Source organism: Melanaphis sacchari, unplaced genomic scaffold (genome assembly GCF_002803265.2).
Source record: "Melanaphis sacchari strain LSU unplaced genomic scaffold, SCAv2.0 Contig40_pilon_pilon, whole genome shotgun sequence".
Taxonomy (NCBI): domain Eukaryota; kingdom Metazoa; phylum Arthropoda; class Insecta; order Hemiptera; family Aphididae; genus Melanaphis; species Melanaphis sacchari.
Genome location: NW_020271264.1, coordinates 2179265 through 2191654, shown reverse-complemented (window position 1 = coordinate 2191654; position 12390 = coordinate 2179265).

Below are 12390 nucleotides of genomic sequence, written 5' to 3'. Positions count from 1 at the left end.
AAATATAAGACAATATTATACATAGATATGTGTATCTATATAAAACCGGTATTCTGATATCATATCAACCGAATATCTATTGCTTCTGTAATTGATTATTATACGTGGAATTTTATTTGGCCGGAAGTAAATAAAAACGATCAAAAAATAATACATAATGACCAATTGACCAATAAGAGTTTTGTTAAATTAAAATTAATTGTACGGATTAGTTTTCGATACAACTATTCAAATGGTATATACAGACAGGATGATATAAAATCTGAATTTCCATATAGTTCAGAACAAACTACATACTTACCACACTGCTGCGAATTTTTGACAGAAAACTTAATTTTAAATTGTATTTCTGACCACCTAAATACATTTTTATTAACTGAAAAAAATATGTCTAAAACAAAGTAGAATACTTATTAAAATTAAGAGAAAAAAGTGAAAATAAAAAATAATTGGTGAACAAAATAAATGAAAAAGTTGAATATCTGTCAAATTACGGTGAATGCATAAAAACTGTTATGATTATTGAGGTTTATGAACTTAAAAATTCAATACCGATTTCGATAACAATTTCAGGGATCGTTCTGAGAGATGCCAGAAAGTTTTAAAGAATAGTTTAAACCACGTCTGATAAGTGGCACAAAACAAACTTTTTTTTTCATTTTTTTGTCGATTTCATCCACCGCATATAAACTATACTATTGATAAAAACAAAAATAAAAAGAGCAATATTTTAAAATTGACCGTTTTAGCGAGCAGAGGTACACATTTTCCGATTAGCTCGTGGAATTATACTTAAGCCGAAATACGATTATCCATTGACCACCTCAATTGAATTTGTCACGGACATCAACATGCTCGTAAACTGAGGAACAATAAATCCGAAATACACCAAGTATCGCATTCTATGATCGTTCGTTGTTTCCAAATCGTTGTTTAAATATCTCGGTAAGCATTTATTAAAGTTATTAATATAATTAATTACCATTTGCAGATAATTTAATTGATACAATTTTTTTTTTCATTGTAATGTGGTTAGAAAACAGTCGAAAATTCATATTCCTTTCTCTGAACACACGCCACTGACATTTATGATATACGCATGTAGTAATAAAATTGTAATATGTGTTAGTTGACGATTATCGCGTTTATATCAGCGAATAATTAAGACTCGTGAGGTCACTAAATCGCTATGTACGGGTTTATTTCAATAAATTCGCTACCAATATATTATAATATTATGAATATATTAAACGGCGTGTAATACGCGACAGCTAGCTAGCTATAAAGTGGGTCGCAAGAGAATAATATTATAATATTCTCATTACCGAACAATAATTTATACTGTCGTTTGTGTCTGCAGCTCGCGCCGTCACCTGTAGCACAACACGAATATTCTACACACACATATTATTATAATAAATGTTATTATTTGACTTGAACCTACGCCACCGGTAGCGTATACGGGATTTTTTTTCTAAATAGTCATTTATTTTCTTTCACCGGACGCGTAAAAAAACAAAACTAATAAAAATTCGTTGATGCGCAAAACACGCGCGTCGCTTGTATAAATATGCGAATTCGTCGTAAACATTAAACACTGGTCGATCGAGGACAATGATATAATGCGTAATAATATATACAATATTATATTATACGTATTGCGTATAATTAAAATTACGACATTATCGGGGAAAGGTGCTATATTATATTATACGAAGTTGGTACGTACATCGTACACGCGAGTTGTTAGAAAACAAACATCACCATTAATACAAATAATAAAATATGAAATATTTAACTGTTATTTTGATATTCTCGCGATGAGACATGGCATGCAAATATCATAGAGTTCATAATAAATATTATAATATATATGATACCATCATGTTAGAAGTGTACAGTTTATAAATATAAACTAAATAAGTGCGTGTCTGTGTGATATAATTTACGTGATTATATAAGTTGTATGAGAAATTCGTCCGCTAGAAAAGACTATAAAAAAGGTGCTTTCGCGACGAGGCAGTCTGTTAGGTTAGGGAGTTATATTTTTTTTATTCAATCGGTCGACTTATTTTCAGACTCATTGAATATAGGCTAAAAAATCTTACCGATGTTCTCGTGAGCGTACTTATCTACTGCTTTAGAACTTAGAAGTCTTAATCTGCTTCGGGTATATACGTCATGTCCTTCGGCGTGTAATGCATTCTTAAAAATTTTATGTAAGTATACATGTCAGGAAAACGGAGAGATTAATTTATAAACATTTTACCAATTCATTTTTGAGAAACTTGGAAACTTAAAAAACTAGTGATGTAATTCTGCTGTATTGAAGGTGTCGAGTACGCGAGTGTACCTCGTTATTGTGTGGGTCATTAAGATAAGATCAAATTGAACTCAATCACAGTAAACGAAAAATGATTTTAAGCTTGTTAATTTATATTTCTAAAGATATTTAAAAAAATATTTATATTTATATTGGTAATTAATTTTTCTATTAATTATACAAGGTAGATTAAATTATTTTTTCCCGACAAAAGATCGAAAAAATCGTAACAAAGTAATTTATTATTATAATATTATTTCATGAAATATTACTATTTGTTATTAACTCTAAAGTAAATATAAGTGCGCCATTGAACGATATGAGTAAGTTCGTCATATAAATATAGGTTAAAATAAAATAAATATTATGTAATTTATTATACTTAATAAATAATATTACATGAAGTAATTAGATAGAGGAAAACTAAAAACGTTATATTTAATTTTAAATATCTAGTTTCGTCAACTTTTGAAATTGAACGAATCTATGTTCAAAATATGTGCACATTTAATGGTTTTTTTTTTTTTTTTTTTTTAATAGCATAGCTAAATGAGAGACAAAAATGATAATCATAGTATATTATATGAATCGAAAATGAAGTCTTTAAAAAGTTGAGTATTAAAAACGTCTAAAAATAACACACAATAGTGTAAAATATACATATTATATATATATTATTATTATTATAAAAAGTTATCGCTATCGCGTTACATTAGAGTTTATATATTATATACATTATACCTATATGCAATATTTACATATACGGATTATTACTATGATGAATACGTTACTCTAAGAATCAATTTTTTAAGCAAGATGGTTTAAAACAACATTTTTAGAGTTTGTTTTTTTAATTCTATAAAATTTTTTTATTTTTTATACTTAAAATAACGTCTAAAATTTCTAAACAAACAACTAATAGGTTAGGTCGGTGGTATTCCTTGGAAATGCCTAGCTCCGAATGCGAAATGATATATGTCATATGGTGCTTGCCCTATTTTGTCATTTGGTGCCGTAATGGGAAAAAATTGTTAGAACCATATATAGATATTGCGTTTCATTGTTCAATAGACACTTGCAACAAGTGCTCGTTATTTATCAAAATTTAGCAGTTGTGACAGGTGTCGTTAGCAGGTATGATTAATGAAAACACTGTTATAATAACGGGAGATGGTAAACTTCAACAAAATTACACCTTTTCTAAAAGTTGATATGTACCTAAACTGCGAAAAAAAAAAATTAACATTATATAATTTGCGACAAAACCGATAAGATACATTGTACAAACTACGACAATTCATTTTATATATATAATATAAATATAATATATAGATACTATTTACATGCCGATACGATAACACATATACGTTAATCATTTAATTAGAAATAGTGTATCTATTATCTTAATATTTATTATTAAGAACTAATATTTTAGTTATGGTATAGCTATGTATCTAGCTATAGGTACGCATTTGATCTGTGACTTATCTTCCTGATCGATAACGTTTGTACATCGTTTGATATCTTGTAACATACACATATTGTTTTTAATAGATTCAAAAAAATTAAAAATTTAAATAACTAATTAATAATAGGTACTATACTAATTGTTAACTCTAATTTATTTAACATGCATGTGTATGCCTAAATACAAGTATGTTATCGTATCGGCATGTACATAGTATCTATACATATATAATGAATTGTTGCAGTTTGTATAATGTATCTTATCAATTTTTTCGCAGTTTATATAATGTTAATTTTTTTTTTTTTTTTTGTCACAGTTTACATATCGATTTTTAGAAAAGGTGTAATTTTGTCAAAGTTTAAATACAGCCATAATAACTACTGTGTAAGTAATTTTATTTTTATTTTTTGTCTATAGTTGTTAACAAAAATCTTAGTTTTTTATTTCAAAATGTTAGTAAATAATATAATACAATAACTTTGTTGTAAGTTTTTAAATAGTTCTCATAGCATTAAAAATATTAAAAACATATGGTCACCAATTTTGTATACATTGACATTTATTGTAGTTCAACATTTGACAAAATCGTATATTATAACGAAAAATAATGATTTTATCTTTAATGGTTTTAGCTATTTTGTTGTCATTCAAAAATATTAATTTAAAAAACAAGGAACTTGACATTTTTACGTTTATGAACGTGTATCGTTAATTCTATGTACGTTAAGAAATTTTCAAAATTTTTAGAATAATTTGAAACTCATAAGGTCTAATGATCCTATTTTCACTGTTTTAAGATTTGTTAGTATTGGCTTATAATATAAAATTATATAATAATTATTTATTTTAATATATGTGTAAGATTTGAAAAAAAAGAATTGAATTCACCATATAATATTATTACTTACTAGGTGTTCTTTTCAGTACTGGTTTGAATATCACATCACTCGCATTGAAACAGTATTATAATGTTATACTGTAAATAATTTATAAACGTAAGGTTCAGTAATACGGACTTTAAAGTAGTTCAATATTTAAACAGTCAATTTCACTCAGTACTGAGCTCCGCTCTATTGCTCGCTGTTTTCAAAAGTATGTGGCAATAATTTTTGATAATTTAAAGGTATCTGGGGTTTCCATCATATGATGCTTATAATTTAAAAACTACTAATAAGCAACATAGTTTGAGCATTAAAACGAATAGCTTGAGATTTATATCCTAGCAGATTTAGGTTAATGGTGAGTAGCCTGCAGTTTTGAATTCTCATGGAAGTTGGATAGATGAAGTTTTGATGTTCTGAAGTTCATTGTATTCTTTCTTTTCCATTATAAGCTTTTTTGTAGTTTCTATTCATTATATACTAATGCTCGATGAGACTATTCCGTTAATCGTATGATTATGCGTTTAGGTGTTGAGAACCTGTATGTATATATAGTTTGTAATAATTGTTATATATTATATTATATTGCATGCAAATAAATATAATTAATTATTTTATACCTATTTAATTAAGATTTCGTTTTCCTGAAAATTGCTACAAATTGTTTTAAAAATTTATAATGATATAACGTTCGTTAAATTAATATGAACATCTTTAGAAATAAATGTTGACATCCCGTTTCCGACCGGAATACGTTTTTCAAAAGCTATATTATAATGATTTTATTAAAAAATTAATAGGTAAATCTATATTTACAGGAATAGCCATCCTATAGTATCCTACTCCATTAATGATGCAATATGTTCGAAATTTTTGATATTCAGCTTAAGTATCAACTTTTTCCGATTTTTATATTTGATTATATTATTTGTATAATTTATGAATGTATTACGAATAGAAAATCTTTCAAATTAATTCCTATAGGCATTTCGCAGAGACTTGCGATGAACGTCCGTTTTTGTGGTAGTAATGTTATAATCTTTAGTCTTTCGACTTTTTTTCTGTATCTATATACCCATACGAGTTTTTTTGCTCGAAGTTATATTTCAAATGCGTGAAGATTTATTATGGTTTTCAAATAATATTATATTAAACAAAAGACGTTCGTCCCCTTGTCATTTGGCCCGTCCGACGTTTGGATTACCTACCTACGTCGATGACGTTACATTTATGACGCGCATACATAGGACGCTCGCATTATTAGTACGGCGTGTTTCGATGTTGCACATTAAATTCGAGCTACGACATGAATATTGTAATGTATATATCATTCGGGTCGTCTAGCTAGTACTGTAGAATAATAAAACGTCCATAACTATATACTTTTTAAGGTGATTAATTGTGCTGTACAACCATCAGGTATCGTCCGCGTTTTATTTTTCGACAATCTTGATCAACGGGCGCGATAATTGTTACGATGACACCGGACTCGGTACCAATTAATCTATATAGGTAACTTACTATTTTCCGTTTTGGCCTCTGGAAGGAATGTGAAAGAGAAGGGGCAAAATCATAAAAAAACTTAATAATTATAGTAAATTATAATATGTGTAACATATTGTAATATTATAAATAGTAATGTAAAGGTACCGACGCTTATCATCATTTGTGTATTATCACTATTTACACAAGAGTGCAAAACGCAACACGGTGATACTCGTTTATAATATTATATATTTTATTGAATATTTGTTAATTATGTTATAAATTGATTGTAGTCACTATAGTATAGTCCAATACGATAATACTATTAAACGATATGTTAATCACATTTTCATTAGACTAATTTTGTAGGCTCTTCTCATTCATACATTATGCTATTATTACGTACACAGGGAAATTCACTAAACACATTTTTTTTTAAAGATAAATTTATTAAAATGTTGATGACTGGAATTATTGAATATACTTAAAGATATTTTATAGTTCTTGAAATTGTTTATACTACTCAAGAAGTGTTCTATGGTAAATCAGATTTTTATTTTTCAAATGAGAAAAATCTCTTTTTTACTTGTAAATTGTTTAGTGAATATTTTTTTTTTAAAACGTTGAAGTGTGCTTATTAAAAATTTGAATAAATAGTGCCTCTAGCTGTTATCAAAATATTTATACAAAGGATAATATTCCTTACACACACTTTAAGAAAAAATAAAAATATGCATTAAATATTAGGCATAATATCTATTATAAATGTTGCTGGATTAATATTAATTACTAAAATATTCCATATTTTAGCATTACCTATCGTTATCATATTTCTCATATTTTTCAAATCGATATCGCGGACATATTATTATCTTTAGTACGTTAAGTTTTTTTTTTGTTTTTTATTTTAACAGCTACTATATTTATAAACTAAGATAGTTCAACAATTACAGCATTATGATAAAGTACAAAATATATTAACAAAGTTAAATGACTCAAAAACTATTCTTTCAAACTATGATTTTGATAGTGAACATTTTTTGAAAAATTATCCGCAGAACATAAAGAATTTTCATTTAAAAAGCAGAAGTTTGTATCTCTACAGGACAATTATTTTTAATAACTGCATTACTAAACAAAAAAAGTGGAATATTTGGTGAATTTCTATTTATAAACATATACCTATTAGTATATATTATATACCTATAGTCATACTCGTTAAGTATTTAAACATGAGCATTTTAATATTTGAAATTTTTATATATTTATTAATAATATTTTGGAATTTGTATTTCATAATAAAAGATTAGTATACATTTATGTTAAATTTTATTAAAGAAATTCATCTCTTTGACTTAGTTTTTACTCGATTCAAAAAATATTTTAATTTAAAAACTTACCTAAAAAAAATTCCTACATTATAAAGAGCTTTTACGTGCTGACAGATAAACCTTTTCTAAATAATTTTTTATAAATTTATTTAAGTTATTGTCGATAAAATATACTTAAATAAATATTTAGAATAAGTTTCTTATTACACGTAATATATTGTCGTCTTGTTACCAATGTTTCAACAGTACTTTATTTCGTCACCGTAACTACCTGTACGTATGTATTTAGCCTACGGTAACTATTATAATATTTCATTTGTCTCGCAGATATTATACAAATTATAATGTCGTTAAATGTGATATAAATATCATTTAAACATAATTAAATCGTTGACGAAAAAGATAAGACACAGTTAACAATTGTCTGACAGCGACGATATTTTTATCATGTATCTAATACATTAATATACACATTATTACATTAATATAATATACATTAAACAAGGATTGGTCATTGATTTAATAATTTACAACAAATAATAGACACTTACCTTTAAACTCCACTGTACAATGTACATACAGGCTACATTGAAATAGGTAAATTATGACGCATGTAATAAACGCTGAAAATCGAAAAGTATTATTTTTGTTCTTCACTAAAAACACATTGTAGATTCATTGTGTATAATATATGATATACATGCAAATAATATAGGTAGTGATTATGTTTAAAATCGGTAAAATGTGTAAACGATTAAGTGGAATTTTGAATTTAGAGTATGAACTATCCATAGAATTTCATTTAGATACTTAATAATATATTAAACTTCGGATAAAATATCATGCACTAGGTATCGCAATTTTATCCCGATTCAAATTGTGCTCCATTATAATATTACAAACTATCATCTTACAAATTGTTAAAATACCGCACCTACAACATTGGACGATTATAATTATATAACATATTATCATGTAATAAATTATAGTACATAATTTAAACCAAATGTTGGTTTAATATTTTTAAAATTGTATATCTATTTGATTTTATAGCATCATTTAATCATTAAAAATAAGTACTTGTTTGTATTTTGAATTAAAGACGATTTTTAGTTTAGGAATATAAAATGGAAATACTTCATAACTCGATAATTTTAATAGTAAACACTAATTTAATCGAGTCTTAACGTTTATAAAGGTTATAAAATCTTAACGTGAATATTAATATATATATATATATATATATATATATATATATATATATAATTTACATAATTTGAAATAATTATAAAATTAAATTGTTGAAAAGTAATAATTATTATTCAAAAAATACTTATTTATCAAAAATATTATAAAATTATAGAAAATAGAAAAAATGTTATTTCATTTAACGAGCTAAAATTATTAAATAAAATAAAATACATATGTTTAAAAACGTTAGTATTTTTTGGTATAATGAATGTTTACTGTTTAAAAGTATCACACAATTTAATATGTTGTACTTAAATGTAGCAAGAATAATTAGTTATATGAATAATTTATTTACTTTTTTTATATAGTGGATACTATAGGCATTACTAAATATTAATAATTGTATACACATCACATACTCATCGAACATTTTGTTTATCTGGTAATTGGTATGATTGTAAATAGTTTTCAGTGTAAATCAATTTTTATGCGCCAAGACTTCTTGTTTGTACATACTATACATAGAATACCTTGTGAATTCTAAAACAAACTCATTAAACATTGTGTAACCTTCATAGAAGGTCAGTGTAGAAAAAAACGAGACACAGCGGTGTACCTACTACTATATTTAGGTCAGCATTTGAGGGACGACAAACTTAAGTAGCATAAATTCCATATTATCTATACATTTTTTTGATTTTACTGTCCCTCAATTTCAAACTAGGTCTTCTAATAAATTTTATATACGAATTTTTTAAACTAATTATGCCCTGAATACTTTTATAAATAGAAGTATGAGATAAGTTAACGAAGCCCAAATTGATTTATTTAATTTTAACTCTTCTGTCTTTATTCGAATTTATGTGTGAATAATTTTTATTAAATTCAAAATTTTTTATTCTAAAATTAATTATCTATTTTTTATGTTTTAAATGCACCTTGTTATTATATTTTAAAATATTATTAGATATTATCCTGTAAATAAATAAATAAATAAATATAATATTATATAGTTACCCAAATAAATATGTTTAATATTGAACTAAAGACTTTATTAATTTAGCTACAAGAAAATTAAAGACGTGTTATACAATAATAATAATAATAATTTAAACTACTTTTCAATTGTACATAATATCCGGTAATCGTTTGAACAATACAGATTTGAATTCTAAAATAGTTCAACAATGACAAAAAAAAAAAAAAAAAAAAAAAAAAACAAACAAATAAATAAATAAAAACATTGGTAACAAATTGGTATTAATTATTAACTGTGACTTAAATATATATTATTTAACTAGGTTTATACATAATAATGCATATAACATGAGGTGTACTCGAGTGTGTCGCAACGTTGCTAATGATTTTTTAATTATCCTTGTGCATGAAATAAAAAATATGGTAACCAAGAAAAAAAATTTCTAAATTATATATTAAGTTTCCGATATCTATGCTGAAAATTAGTTAATGTGTTTAGTTGGCCCCGAGCCGCTTTATTTTAAAGTAAGGTATATGTTTATTTTTTGTATGCGTATTTACTATTTAGTAATGTAAAAATTAATTCGACTTTCAAAGTCTCAAAAGTATATTTTATAGCTATCGTGTCGGTTAGACTTATCGAATTTAATAGTATTTGCTTTGTAAGTATTTAATAACGATTATTTCCACATTACAAGAATATTCCGGCGTAGTGCGTTATTGAAGATATTACAGAAAGAATCGCGTATGAAAAGAACGGTATTTGTAATCTCAACGATGTTTTATCGAGTCCATCGCTGTCAGACCACAATATAATTAATAATATACATAATATTATATTAAGGTATTTATCTTTTCGTTTAGAATTCATAACATTTTCGTTTCGTGTACATATTGTTTTATATAAAGCAATCAGACAAACAAACATAATATATAATATAGAAGCACACTCGTTCACACGTACACACACATATTTAAATATATAACCACTGTGTGCATGCTCAGCGGAAACTGTGCGTTTTCCAAATCAGTATTTTGTACTCTCAAATAGATAAGAAGATTCTAACAACGAGCTAATCAAGGCACCTAAATTCCAATTATTACTATTCATAAAATTATACAAATTAAAAAAGAAAAATTAAATAATATTACAATAACAAATATTATACTAAATCTATGTTGTACGTCATTTTCCTTATCGTCTAATTACGTAATCTAAACATGATTAGGTCTAACATAATATATTTTTGAAAAAAAAAAAAACAAAAATGTGTTATTGAAAAAAAAAGAACATCACAAGTTCATTGCGAAATTTGTACAATTCAATTACTCTCAGCCGTCAACTAGCTTATAAATTCATTTTAAATTTATATAAATCAAAATCATTATTATTAAGTATTCATTTATTTATTATAATTTTTCTTTTTTTTTTCATATAAACGTAAAACTATTATCACAATCAGTCGATTTGCCCCTCATAATATTTGAAAAATAAATATCATAATATTATAATTAATTACATTTATCGTTAACTCCCGTTCAGTGGGTACGGGCATTATCTATACTGTGTTGACGTACGCTACTATGTACGCGGTCTCTCAGGTGGTCAAATCACGCATATTACAAAATCAATAAAAATATTATATTATTATAATAACGATTTGAAGAAGCTAAAAAGTAAAAATTTACTGAACTGAGTGAACGAGACGACAAAAAATAGCGCAACGCCAATCATGACTGGCAAATTATAATATTATTACTGTTCAGAAAGTATAATATCGTGTTTATTTTGAGATAAGAGAGTGTACCTACCTATATTTCTATTATTTTTCTAATATATTATACGTAAAGAGGTATCGCACAGTCACGCGATAATATTAATTTACTAAAACGTTCTGAAAAAAATAATTATTACAATTACCTACTAGGTACGCGACAAAGTTTGTTTACCCGTTCGATTAGAATTTATAATATTAATAATGTTTAGTGATCATTGATTGATACGAAACGGGGAAATGAAAAATTATCATAATATAAGAATGGGAAAGACAAATTATAACGTAAACGGAACAAAAATGAAAAAGTTAATATGGCGTGGAAAATAGTTGAATGCATGTTGCGAATGTTATTCTAGTAGAGATTATTATGATATAAATGTATGGATTCCGAGTATGCGTTATCAGGTCGTGAATGTTGAACAAACATAAAATAAATAATCTAAATACGTATTAATATGTAATAACCGGCTGCTGTATGCGACTGAAGAATCTAACATTCTTTTGCTCCAAAAAAAGAAAACACGATAACCTCGCCGACCCAGGGTGAGCTCTCCCGTGTATATAAGCTATACTGACACATAATAGTAATAAAATTGAAAATAATAACGCGCTGGGATATTACAATGTTATGCATTTATATATATATATATTATATATTATTATATTTTAATTTTGTTTTATAACAATACGAAAATTAACAAAATCACGATGAATTACAACATTATTGCTATATTAGTAAATACGATATTATATTATTGTTATTATCATTATTATTATAACTCATTTTGGGTACGTTTATATATCATAAGAAGTAGTAAAATATATAAATGACATATTACCACATTATTCACATAGAAGAGATGAGACAGATTACGTAAGTCATCGCAAAACGTACGTATTATAACGCCGTGTTTTAATAATAATAATAATATAACATAATAATACGTACTGTACA